Genomic DNA, 14,416 nt, shown 5'->3' on the forward strand with positions numbered 1-14,416 from the left:
ACGCTCTCAGTCACGCACCTCGCGGATTTGCTCAAGGGAACAAATGACCGCGTGGGACACACGCACTCACGCACTCAGGTTTGTGGAGCCCTCGCTCACGACAGTGACCGTCACACACACAAAAGAAAAAGACAAAATAAAAACACGCTCTCAGTCACGCACCTCGCGGATTTGCTCAAGGGAACAAATGACCGCGTGGGACACACGCACTCACGCACTCAGGTTTGTGGAGCCCTCGCTCACGACAGTGACCGTCACACACACAAAAGAAAAAGACAAAATAAAAACACGCTCTCAGTCACGCACCTCGCGGATTTGCTCAAGGGAACAAATGACCGCGTGGGACACACGCACTCACGCACTCAGGTTTGTGGAGCCCTCGCTCACGACAGTGACCGTCACACACACGGGAGTTGGGAAGGTAGAAGGGTAAAAGTGCCCTAGAAATACCGGTTTAGACGAATGGCAACGGTCAATTTTATCCTCATTTGAAGGCCAGATTGGCGCCCATGCGATGCCACTCCACGTGACGTCACAGGGACCTAGTTTCTATACGAGTAGATAGGAGTTTTACATAATCTGAGATTACCAATGCATGCATGAGGCACAGAGCTCAGGGAAACATGTCTTAATAATCACCTATTAAAACTGGCTAAGGTCGGAAAGTTTTCTTCGTTTGATAAGGTATTAATAATACTTATTAAGCCAAGCGCTATCTGCTAGCAGGGTACTCTGCTACCTGCTAGCAGCCTGCATCGTATCATCGCTCAAAGCTTCGCCCCAAGATTACCTCACTTGCGGCAGCGGGAACCAGAACGACATCACGCGGAGTTTTCCCGGCAGTCATCCGGCGAGAAAAGTTCAAACGCAATCATATTTGTGAATCAGAGAAATGAATCGACGCCGGGAAACCTCAAACGAACACAATTCAGCCTAATACTAAGAGAGCCTCCGAATCGGTGTTTCTTACATGGTGAAATACGTTAGAGATGTCAAAGAAACACCAAGAATTCCATTTTAATTTTTATGCGAACCATAAAATAAAGTCCTGCCGAAATCTTACGTCCTCTAAATGCACAGAATAGGGGAGGTGTAATAATTGGGAGGAGTTTCGGATAGGAATGGAGGGGATATTGAGCATATAGAAAGTAGAGTGGTCAACTTACAAATGGAATTGCGTTGGAAGAGGGATGGAGCAGATATTTGGACGACGCAACCGTAGGCGTCTGCTCTGTCTTTATTACACACTGCGGCAAATAGCTGAGTGAATTATCATTCTTAAAAGGCGTATGACAAATGTTAGCAAAGTATTTCGTAAGCACTATTCCACCGGTGGTAGCCATCCACCCGCGACAGTTGGTTGTCTTCCCGTTCCACGACCGTCCAAGGCACGGCGCTCTAACCTCACCTTTTATCAAGTTAGTGAGAGATCAAAATTAAAAAAAAGAGCAAAATGGTAAACTATGAGAAACAAGAGCTATCATATGAAATTCGTTAGTTAGCATAATTTTTCTGTAATTATGCACTAAAAGGGAATAGAAACTCTATTTTTGACAGTGAATTGAATCAACTTATATTTTCGACTGTAAGAGAAATAGAAAAGATGCGAACTCTCCTGTGTGACACCATTTTTGAGAATCAGATGTATCACACTGGCTAGTAATTTTAATGTATTTTTTTACCATACAGTGATTACTGTTTCCTCCAGTAAATCCGTTTCAGATCCATTTCACTTTTAATCCTTCGAAAAGTTGCTGATCCCTATTTCGATCACGCCCTAGCTGTTTAAATGTGTGTCAATGAGATGCTCTCATTTGTAACTTCCTCACAATGCCTACCATATTGAAGCAGGGAAGATAAAACTTTTTCACGGGTACCTAACACGCCTAGTTTGCTTGACAGAAATGTAATTGTAGTTGTAACGTTTGCGACGGATGATCTTGTAAACTGCAAAAAATATTGCATACAAATGCATCCAGAAGTAGACTGCAAAGCCTTTGATACGAGGGCTGGTTGCCTTTCGTATTAGTGAAGGGCTTCTATTTCCATATTTGTGCTATTCCGTTTCTACCCGAGAGCGATGTTGATCGAGAACGGCGCCGAAGGTTCCCAAAGCATTCAATGATCGCACGCAACATGTCACCACATGGGCTTCATTAAAACTCCATCATCTAGAGAGGTAAAATTTTACTTTCAAACTAGTTATCAATTGCGTGAGAATATCACGATTCGACTTAAGGAGTAAGTCAGCATTTATGGATTCGCCAAGAAATCCTCCTGCTGGCTGGCCGATATGCATTCGTTTGACACGGACTGTCCACAGGTTAATGCAAAAAAAATCTTCCATTCGAGCTTGCAAACCACAATATGATGTTCCCCATCTCTAATCATATGAAATTACCGCCAAAAGTTTCCCTAAATAAATACTTACCAGCTAGAATCTGCGAGTGTTGCAGTAAGAATCCGCCACTGATTCAATGTCATGCATATGTTAACCATATAGTGCCATCTCATGGGTCATGTTCAACCACCTTATGTTCCCTTATATATAATGTAGGATCTCTCAAAGAAGGATAATCTTTTGACCGAAAAAAAGACGTAAAATTCAATAAAATATATTTTGACGCGTTGCAGATGTCCCCAGACAAGTGATTGAAATTGTAAAAAAATATTTAGTGTTGGTCCTCGGTGGCTTCGTAACTTAGTTAAGGTATGGTATGGTATTTGGAGGAGGCGACCGACAGCTGAGGTCATTTGCGCCATGAGGGTAGGGTATGGAAGGAAGGGTGGAGAGAAACCCGGCGTCGACATTAGCCTGCTCTTAACGAAAGGCGCCAAGGGGACCACGGCTTAACGTCCCATCCGACGGACGGAGTGTTGCGCTTGAAATGTCCTCCACACAGCACTCAAGCAGGGATCGGGCAGTCATTGAAAATTCTCTGCCACTGCCGGGATTTGAACCCGAGCCCGCCGGGTGGGAAGCCAACACTCTAGCCACTACACCAACCCGATCCTCCGTAATTTAGTTAACCCCAGCAATAAAAATGATGCCGTGGATGTATACCTATCAAATACATCAATCTGGGACTGACTCAAATTTTGAGAATTAGTTTCAGATTCAGGTATCAACACAATATGTACCTAGTTGAATTTCAACGTGACTTGATTTACGAATTAAAGCATAATTTTCATTTATTCCTAAGAAAAAGAGCACAGTAATCGCCTCAAGGGTACTTTCTGATGACGATACAAATGTGATACTTTTTGGCGAGGAATTTCATCGCTTGGGCATGTCAACCATGCAAAACATAACCTATAATCTTTTGATAATGATTGCCAGAGCACCTCCGTGGTAAGTTTTAACTTCCGTCCATTATACATTTTCCCATGAAAAGACAAACACTGCATCGAGAATCCTTGAAAAAAATAGTCGAAATGACACAACTGACTTGGGTTTTACTTTATGGGAATTTTAAATCACGACGATTGAAAGAAAACAATTATTTAGTAATTTTACGCACTTTCCTACAACATGCACCGATCTAGGTTTCGCTGAAGAGTGGAAAATAAATTTTTAAAAGTATTTCTCCTCTATCATATCAAAAAGTAGTCGGCGATGCTCATTCTTCTGATGCACAATCTCATTCGGAAAGAGTAACTCGTCATGAATCCTCTAGTTGCTCACACGAAATGATGGTGAGAATGCCTTCCTCTACAAGACCATAAGCCATTTCTCATTTATCCTTCATGCAGAGGAATGGAATGGTAGATAGGATTCTCATGGTATCTCACTAACTGCGCATCTACTACAAATTAAAGATTTGCTGTGACACCGCCAACTTTAGCACTAGAATGTACAATTACTCTTCAAAACTCCATATATGTTAACTTCTTCCATTCCGCCAAAGAACTTGACATGCACCTCAATGCTATTTCTGTGAACGTGTGGTGTGCATGTGGCGGTCCTCTTGCATGCTGCATGATGGTGATTGGTCACCCCCTGCCAAACACCCTGGAGATCGCTCGCAGGCTATTATGTAGATGTAGATGCTTGGAGCAGGAAACTGCGGCTACCAGAGATAACCCTCGCTTGGTTATGACCGATCAATGTGACGTCATGCAGATGAAGTGACCTTGGGTGCAGGCTTTGTCGCAGGAGGTGTCAGGGTGAATCGAGAAGTTGCGCCGCACAGAGGATATTTGGAGGGGAGCGAACATTATGAAGGAATTTGCGTAGTGAGTATTTGATTTACATGGGTCTTAGAAGGAAAAAACTGTTTATAAAACCTTAATAATGGCGTTTTAACCAAGCTGTCTGGTTGTAGATGCGCTCAAATTCTGTTCCTCAATTAGAAAGAGTAGGATTTGTCCTTGGATTCGCAGCCATCTCTTAGGATGGGTAGTCCTGCGTTCGACTCGAGAAAAATGTTGAGCATTGATTTAGCCATGACCTTCACTTGGACTGTGCCATGCCAGTGGGGAAAACAACAGTTGCGCTCAGTATGCTTCGATGAATCGCAGAGAGTCATTAGCATTCCACAAAGCAGTTTCCAGCCCAGTTTCAAAGGCTAATGACGCTTTTCGTCATTAAAAACACATCGCATCAAGGTCAATTAGGTATGCATGTTATTTCCACGGTATCATTCCAATCAATCCAAGTTCGATGGCATAAACGTGATACGTTGTTGAACTGCTATGTTTAAAATCCGTTTCTTCTAGCCTAGAAACAAAATCATACTGATCTGCGACTTTGAACTTTCTGATTCTTGGATAAATACAAATACTGATATTGTGTAAATATTTGCAGGATGGTAGCAATGAAAATTTCATAATCATGCAAATAAACTAATTAAGTTGCGAGCAAAGCAATCTCAACAGACACTTCAAATTTACCTTTATTGCATTCATTCAAATATTCCAATGAATGTATTAAACACATGAAAATTTATATAAACTTGTCGGATATTCACTATAAAATAAGTATCGGTGGAAAATTATTGCGCAGAGATAACTTCCTTCGCCCACTCGGCAATTCCAAAAATTAATAGTTATTGCCGGCCGACGAATAATATACACCTCCTAAAACCCATAGATTCATCAACAAAATAGAGTCGTATAAATGCCGTGAGAAAAATTTTCCATGTACAGGGAATCGAACCACGGACCTTTGCCTTTCCGTAAATAGATTAGGGCTATATTTTCATGGAATATTGTAATGAAGAAAGATACATAATCCATTTCTTCCATGCAAAATAAACGCAAAAAATTGCCTTCTTCCCTCAAATGACAACAGCAATGTCAAAGCAATTCGTGTATCTTTATTGCGACCTTTTTTTAAAATGCTCAGCATTTTCGTGCCCAAGAATACTAATTCTTTCTTAAGTTTATCGCAGGAATTGCAAATTCAAGAAATTTATCTATTAGTGATGGCATAATTTTCCTCAGATGGTCGTGGGTGCTGTTGAGTAACTTATGCAAGGTAAAAGTTGTTTTAACAATCAAAATATTTTCCTTATAACATCCAGATGTTTACGTTTAACATGTCTCCGCTCGTTTCCTCCCCTTTATCATTGACAGACCTCCCCTCTCGAGACCCGACCGATTTGTATAATGCGCGCTCCAGTGGACACGTCTCTTACGACAACATAACTTCAAAAGTTATTTCCGGAATATCACAGAAATATTTCTTCACATAAAATAGTCATTCTTCTTTGATATACCCAGGCTATGCCTTTGACGAACAGAAAATAAAAATACCCCCAATCAATCTTTACGGAATTTTCAATAGTTTCCTACCAGTATGCAATTGTCACATCATGTGCACCATTCTGCCTCGTCATGGGATGAACCACTTTTCCCTTTCCATCACCGCTCTCTTCACATCAGCATATTTCTTTACTTTCACGATGACAAGTATTGCAAAAAGGGAATACAAAAATCCATGTAGTCAACGAAAAACGTCTTTCGATAAATGATTTTTATTTTGCACCGAATTTATCCATAATATTAACAAGGTACGATTGCTGAAGGCACTGCATTTTCCCTAGTCGCGATAACGTATGGTTCATTTCCACGAAGTTCATTCCCATAATGCTAATTCGGGCCGTATTGAAATGTTTTATATGGTCTGAACGCATAATTTGAGTTTCGATCACATTTTGTAAATTTTGAGATATTTTGATAGTGGTTCATTATACTACTAATCGCGAGTCTCGAAAATCCAGCGCTTTTAATAATTGCACCTAAGGTTAAAAAGTACCAGGTTTTAACCCCGAAAACAGCAGCTGACTGCAATTATTATCAGGGCCAAAGGAATGGGGACAAGAACGGTGTTGAAACGGCTTTATCGAGGATCAAACAGTTCCTAAGAGGTGAAGACAAAACCACATTCACTAGATAAATGGAGGACGAATTGTCAGTCTTAACAGTTAGCGAGCGCAATCGAGCGACGGATCCCTTTTCCGATGGGGTTCAGTTTGATGGGAAAGCCGTCTTGTCTGGACCGATACATCAGCGACCGCCCGGCTGAATTTTGTTTGATTTGGTTTAACTTCACTGTTGGGGACTATAACTTCACCATTGCCTCGGTCACCATCGTCAAGGGTCTATTGTTTGACAATCATCAGCGAGATCACCTTTAGGAGATTCATTACGAAACGAACAAGACCTAAAATTTTAATTCTCCCTACGTCATTTCTAATAGGCTTCGTCGGGGTCAAGTAGCAAAAGAGAGTGTGCAAAAACGAAAACTTAATAATTCATTAATTAAGGAGGACGATTCCACTTCAGGGGACGTTGCGAGACGACCCAGACAGGCCTTTGTTAACGCACAGCGCAGTAGTTACGTTTCATCGATGAATCATTCTCCAGCGAGTGATTGTTTGTATCCATGTGATTCCGGCAGGCACTCACCTTGGGAGTAGGCCGATGTGATCGCCGGCGAGGCGAGGAAGCAACCGCAGCAGAGAGAATCCTAGTTCGTCGACCACCTCACTCACGATTCTCCTGTCGACCTTGCACACTGACCCACGCCACTCGACTGACAATGAGCCACCGCCGCCGCCGCTGCGTCCACCGCGTAAATGGGCCACGCCGCCGACCACCCTCCTCGCCACGCCGCCGCTGCCCCGCTTTCCGAGCACGTGCTCCGGCTGTACACCATCCGGCCCGGCATTGCATGAGCGCCCGATTTCTACAGCTACGCATTACCCCTCACCAGGCAGGCGGTGTTGGGGCACTGCCCGTCAACCTGAACGATGTATAGACCGAGTTGTACGAGCTATTTCAATGTCCACTCGGGCCCCAAATCGTAAGTCATTTTTAAAAAATGCCGTTTCTGTAAGGGAAAGATAAGTTACGGCGGAAAATTCCCGATTCATAAATTCTCTCCTCAGGTTAGAACAAGGAAACGTGACAGGCAGTTGCCGCCCACTTATCACGAGTTGGTGACGGAATTAGTTTTTTAATCATATACTCTTTCAGGGATAATATTTGATTTAGGGGGGGAATTAATCACAAAAGTGGAAAAAACGAATCTCACGAGGTCCATACACAAAACCGAGGAGAATCGGCAATACAACCGCTATGACATTATGACGTCATCAACTCATCTGCGAAAGGGTCGTCGATATTTCGTCACAAATATCTCGAAGGGTAAGCTACGGATAGATAGCCCTGATAAAAATAAACTCCTCAATTGTGGGGAGGTCTACCCTCCAATGAGGGTAAGGGAAGGATAGGTCTACCCTTCCCAGTGGCGCCGACTCCATGGGGCCTGAGGGGGCCCGAGCCCCCTCAAAGATTCGTTTGGGGGGGCGGAGCCCCCTCAATAATTCAAGAAAATAATTAAGTTCTATTATGCTTTGTGAAATCACATAAATATATTTGTTATTTTATTTCCCATGTTTGACAATAGTTACCTTTTAAAATAAATTCAACAATGCGTGTTGAAACAAATAAGAATCAACTGGTGTGAATCATTGAAAAGTAGCTAATTTCTCTCACTCTGTCGTCGCACTTTCCTAATATTCTTTTAAGAAAACCCATTTAACCATTAACTTGACCGATTAATTCTCGAATATGTTTATTCCACGATAGATCATTATTGAGTCTAACTCCTAGATATTTCACGGATTCAACAGTCCCTAAATGGGTACCCCGAATTATATAGCTACGTTGTAGGGAGTTATTCTTCTTCCAGAAATTCATTACGACGCATTTTTTCAAATTTAATTCTAACTGGCAAGCATCGCACCACGCTTGGATAGCAGCAAGGTCATTCGTTAGTTCATCTATATCTTTGCTTACGCACTCAGGACAACCCCTAGGGTATCAGACATGAGGTTAGACCAGAAATTAAGGACACGAAGATGCTGGTGCGAAATGAACTGGCCGTCGACGAACCCTAAATCTTAATACTACTAAACTACTACTAGACCAACATGCTACCATGCGAATAAAACTACAAGCTAGTGATAGAAAAAGGGAAAGTTAGCGTATTATATAATTCATTTATGAGTTATTACATGCCAAAACTTAATGCAAAAGTTTTCTATTCCACAGCTTAACTCAAGTACTAAGGTCCCTTATTTTGCGCGGAAAAAATTATTATTGTTAAAAAAATTGTTACAAGTCGACCATGTGGTCGAATGATAACATACAGTACAAAAATATATCCAGTCCAAAATACAAAAAAGCCCACAGTTGAATCTTTTCCAGCCTGGTCATATAAATGCGAATAATAATTGGGAAGGGCTCCTATGCTTAATCGGGGAAACCATTTCATTCTTCTATGCACTCGAAAGAAGAAAGGAAGATTTGAGCGTATTTGACGGTTGCAGCGGAGGCTTATTTTGAATTTATGATCCTTATTCGCCAAATAACAAATATTGGGGGAAATTTTAGATGTGGGTGCGCCAAACAACAGGGGCGCAGCAAGGAATTAAGGCTGGGGGGGTTTAGGTGCAACTAATACCGGGGTGTGTGGGGGTATGGAATACCCACTAGGATAAGCGGTAGGAGCGAGATTAATAAATCGCGGGCTTTAAAGATAAATGGTTCAAAATGGTGAGTTTTACGGCTTTCTGAGGGATATCCTATTAATCCTTACACTATTCCATTATTAATATCAAGTCAATCAAGTAAAATGGTAAGGCAAAAATACAAGGTAAAATTTAAAAAATTCTCTGAGCTCTGGGGGGGTCTTATCCCCCAAAACCCCTCCTCGCTGCGCCACTGCCAAACAACCTACAGGTAGCGCGCTGGGTTATCATCTACATCGACATAATGCCCTTCACCTGGACACCTGTACAGTGATTGCCAGGAGGTGATCAATCACCTGCATGCAATAGGACATGCACACCACACGGCCATAAAAATTTTGCTCGTACCAACTGACTATTCTTCCAAATTCATACAAAGGCAAAACTTTTCAACTTTTTAAAAGGGACCGCGTGGTGCGCATGTGGGAATCCAATTGCATGCTGGTGAAATTTGTAATTCTATTATTTCAACGAATAGTAGTGAGAAAAGTCACCAGTATAACTTGTGTGGGCTAATTTAAGGCTTTAAATCAGTGAATAAATAGTTGGTTGCATCATAACGAGCAATGTTATTGTAAGTTGTACCAGAGAGGAGAACGTTGTACGTAATGAATATAAGAATGGCAGTGACTTCCAGTTTTTGATAATTGTATTTGCCTATTTCCCACCATATTTTATGGTCTATGCTAGTATATTGTTTATGGATTTACCTATATTATTGAAATAGGTAGTAGCTTGTGTGCTGGCAGCAGAACCGATTCGCGATCTCAAATGTGGATTGTGTGCAGACTGTTTTGTTGTGAATTCGTACCGTACGAATAGGACTACCTTCTCCACTTATACGGCGTTGCCAAATTCAACAACACAGCTCGTAAGCTTTTGATCATTATCCTCCAGTATTACAAGTTTCATTTACATCTCGATTTGCCGCCGACCAAATCCAATAATTTGTCATAATATATTCCAAGAGGGTCTCGGCATCAATTTTCGGTGTCCTAAAAAAGGCTGGTATCCTATTACCCCCTGCCACACACCTTTTAGGAGGCTTGCGGGGTACTATGTAGATGTAGATTGATGACCCCCTGACAAACACCCTAGAGGCGGATCGCATGATATTATGTATATGTAATTATTCTTCCACATTCATACAAAGGCAATACTTTTAACTTTTTATGAGGGCAATCCGCAGCAAAGTTAGAACTATGTAGGGATGTAATCAGTGGCGCCGACTCCATGGGGCCTGAGGGGGCCCGAGCCCCCTCAAAGATTCGTTTGGGGGGGCGGAGCCCCCTCAATAATTCAATAAAATAATTAAGTTATATTATGCTTTGTGAAATCACAAAAATATATTGGTAATTTTTATTTCCCATGTTTGACGATAGTTACCTTTTAAATAAATTTAACAATGAGTGTTGAAACAAATAATGGTAAGGTTAAGCAGGTTAACTGAATGAAGTGGTGTGAATCATGGTAGTGTTTCGGTGCTGCGACACACTTTGAATTTAACCTCTTCCCGGGGCAAGACCTCCGATATGGGCCCCAATATTTTGTATAAGTCGGCGCCCCTGACCCTTCCTATACCCTTCAGCAAGGGTAGACGAAGGGTATTTTAGAACATTGGTGGGTAGGCCCTATCCTTCCTGGAGTGTAGGGGAAGGGTAGAGGAAAGGTAGGACTATTATAAAAACTAAAAATCCATGAATGAACATGAGAATTAAAAAAACCGCTAAGCAACTAAATTAAACGAATGGGGATGAGTTGTAACAGTGATTTCTAAAATTATAAGACAGAAAAAAAATCAGCCTTCACATGGCCTTGAACCCAGATGTTACACATTGGAGGATGATGAAGTAGCGCCTGAACAACCTCGGCTATCGAGATACTCAATTATAGAAACTATTGTGTACAGTGGCGTAGCCAGGAATTTCGTTCGGGGGGTCCAAAACCAGGTGGAGAAATTTTTGAAAAATAGGATACTAAGTAATGGGTTTTAAACTAATTAAAACACTTTTCATAATAGAAAATACTTCAATAGTTAAAGAAATATTTTTTTAATTCATTATTTTTCAATATTTTGTTTTCTTTTATGAAGGAGAGTAGACGGGTGGTAAGGGAAGGAGTTCCAAGGAAGGGTAGACGAAGGATTTTTCTACCCTTCCCTTACCCTTAATGGTGGGTTGAGGAAGGGTAGACGGATGGTAAGGGAAGGAGTTCCAAGGAAGGGTAGACGAAGGATTTTTCTACCCTTCCCTTACCCTTAATGGTGGGTAGAGGAAGGGTAGACGGATGGTAACAGAAGGAGTTCTAAGGAAGGGTAGACGAAGGATTGTCCTACCCTTCCCTTACCCTCCTTGGAGTGTAGGGCGTGGGTTGTGCAAGGGTAACTACCCACCATGAAGGCTACTACCATTCCTTTACCCACCACGGAGGAGTTTATTTTTATCAGGGAAACGAAGAAGAAGGGTCATTATTCATACTATTGTACAAGTGACCAGTGGCGCAGCGAGGGGGGGGGGGGGGTTGGGGGCTAAAACCCCTCCAGATCTCAGAGAAATTTCTAAGTTTAACCTAGTTCACTTAATTGGATTAATATTACTTATATAATAGTGTAAATATTAATAAAATATCCCTTAGAAGTCCGTAAAACTCACCATTTTGAGCCTTTTATCTGAAAAATTTTCTAAGGGAGGGCCCCTGCACCTCCCGCTTACCCTAGTGGGTATTCCACACCCTCAGACACCCCAGTATTTCACACCCAAACCCCCCCCCCAGCCTTAATTCCAAGCTGTGTCCCTGCAACCAACAGTAAAATAAAATTTGTGAACTCCCCTCTTCTTGGAATCATATGGAAAATAGAAAAATGGTTTCCATGAAAGTGATTTTAGCAGGTAGTATACACCCTCCAGGCGCCACGAAAAGTAGTTTACCGCACAGAGCAGAATAAGAAAAAGCTAATGAGGGAGTTCTTGTGGTAAAGTGAGAGAATTTTAATCATATACTCTTTCAAGGATTGTATTTGATTGAGGGGCGGAATCACTCACAGAAGTGGAAAAAAATGAATCTCACAAGGTCTACACACAAAGCCGAGGAGAAGCTGATTGAAAATGAAGACGAGGTGAAGCTAAGGAAAGAATCCCTGGATGAGTCATACAACGGCCGCAAACTCAATTCAAAAATAATCAAAGAGAAAAGTGAAATAGAAAAGAATGAAATGGGAACCAGCATGTAACGATCGGAATTTGACACAGCAATAAGAGATCTGCAAAGCAATAAGGCACTGGGATTAGATGATATTCCTGCAGGACTAATTAAAAATGTATCAGAGAAGACTTGAACCCTCAAGGGTGTACGACACAGCATATGCGTCCTCGCTATTCCATTCCTATACGGTCCTTTAATCGTAGATATTCAAACATAAAGGGTTCTTTAATTAGGAGGCACTCTAGATTTTGTTCAGGCATTAAGTTAAATATTTTTATCTTCGTAATTGCTTATCAAAAAATGTCCAAAAAATATATTCTTTGTTTAACCTATATATAACTTATATATTCTAAACCATTGTTTTAACTTTTAATTATGAATATGTACTTACAATTTTCAGAGCCGTTTACTTTTACCTATGCCCTTTATCTGGTGGTTAGCAGTTGATCTGTGTGTGGTATTGCTCAAAACGGGGTTCAAAGCAGATTGTTAAGCAATATGTCTCCCTCTCAATCGCATACATTCCGGATCAATATCCAAGGGCCATCCTTTGTGTTGTTCCAAATTCTGTCCATGATACTCACTTTATTGGAAATACTCAATTCCGTTCAATTGAAAAGTGACAAATTTCAATTGAACATATGGAAATTCAATGAATATGAGGAAATTGAGTTGAATTTCCATATATTCAATTGAAAGTTGTCACTTTTCAATCAAATGGAATTGAATATTTCCAATAGGGTAGCTATGATTTTGTTCACTAAGGTTATTCTGAACGCTTGATGATATTTGTAATTACCAGCCTTATGGTATAGAATGTACACATTTCACATAACCATATTAAGTAAGTGGTTGAATAATTTCTTGTACCACACTTTTGTCCTTTTTCTTTCTAGCAAGAATGATTCTAAAAGTTGATCTTTTAAATCTACACTGCCCATTTATTTATTATACATATTCTATTTAGCACATATGTTCATTTACACAATCTAGCCTGCCCTTTCAAATTATGGGTTGCATTTGGTCTGAATGTTTCGTCGTCAGCAATGTAACAGCTTGTTTATCCTTCCACTTCAAAACAACAAATTTCCCACACTTTGCACTAAAAACTTCTCCTTTCTTTGTTTCTTTGTAAGATTTACTGACATACCCATACATGTGATTTTCACTGTTCCAAAATCATCTGTTTTCCTCAGAACTAATCTCTAGAAAATATCAAGACTACTGTAAAAATTATCCATATACACGCATCTACCCGAGCCTAATAATTTCTCACACAAACTTAGAACAACTTTTGTTAAAAAAAGATCTGTATTCTTTGTGATTTCACAGCCCAATTTTGTTCCTGAGCCACAGTAAATAATAAAATACCATAAATACCCTCGGGAGTAACAAATTTCAAACAATTTTCTTCCAAGCCAGGAAGCTTTCATGGGAATCTACTGTTTCCACGACAGCGTACCTTTCCGCACCGGCAACGATTCATCCACACTGATTTCCCTTCCCGGTAAATACACTTTTTTGGAACTTAATTTTCAAATGTTCACTAATGGGTAAAATTTTACATAGTTTTGAATCCTTTTTTACAACTTCCTCATCGGTATTATCTACAAAATGGAGACATTTTTTGAGCAATGGAAACATTTGCTCATTCATAACATTGGGAAAAATGGAGTCTCCAATAAATGATTTCTGCTAAAGTACATGCCGAGGCTTGGTTTCTGACTTTTTCCCATCAACAACAGCATACCAAGGGTGCGGTCCGTTGAACGCTACCAATGCTTCGAAGCGACACAGACGAGCTCCCAAGCGGTCCGTTATTCGCTACGGAGCGCTACAGGTTAAGGTGTGACGTCACGGAAAACGTCACACACCCGTTTCCCGCCTCGCTCCAGACGCTCCCGTGAAAACTAGGGTCTGCGGAGGAGCGAGACATTTTTTGGCGGAAATTCGAAGAGAACTCACTGAGGCAATGGACAGTTTACTAACGTTACAGTTGTTGGACGCTGAATGTGGACGCCTTTTTTCTTTAAAGGTGACTACGAAGTAACGGAGTAGGCTCACAAAGTAAATACATGTAAATTTAATAGTGATTTAAATAAATATAAAGCAAGCACTATATCTCCGTAGACATTCTCGTATCTCCCCAAAATGAACTCAAATGTCTCTGAAAG

The 14,416-nt window shown here is 40.9% G+C and overlaps 1 protein-coding gene across 1 annotated transcript in view; it reads right to left on the reverse strand.

Moving 5' to 3' along the window:
- The window catches only part of LOC124171939 (espin), a 445,604-nt gene extending 438,584 nt beyond the window's left edge, over positions 1–7,020 (reverse strand). Inside the window, exon 1 of the mRNA XM_046551385.1 lies at positions 6,913–7,020. The gene's annotated coding sequence lies outside the window, so the exon portion shown is untranslated. The remainder of the gene's footprint in view (positions 1–6,912) is intronic.
- Positions 7,021–14,416: the final 7,396 nt, after the last annotated feature.

This window comes from Ischnura elegans, chromosome X (genome assembly GCF_921293095.1).
Source record: "Ischnura elegans chromosome X, ioIscEleg1.1, whole genome shotgun sequence".
In the NCBI taxonomy this organism is placed as follows: Eukaryota; Metazoa; Arthropoda; class Insecta; order Odonata; family Coenagrionidae; genus Ischnura; species Ischnura elegans.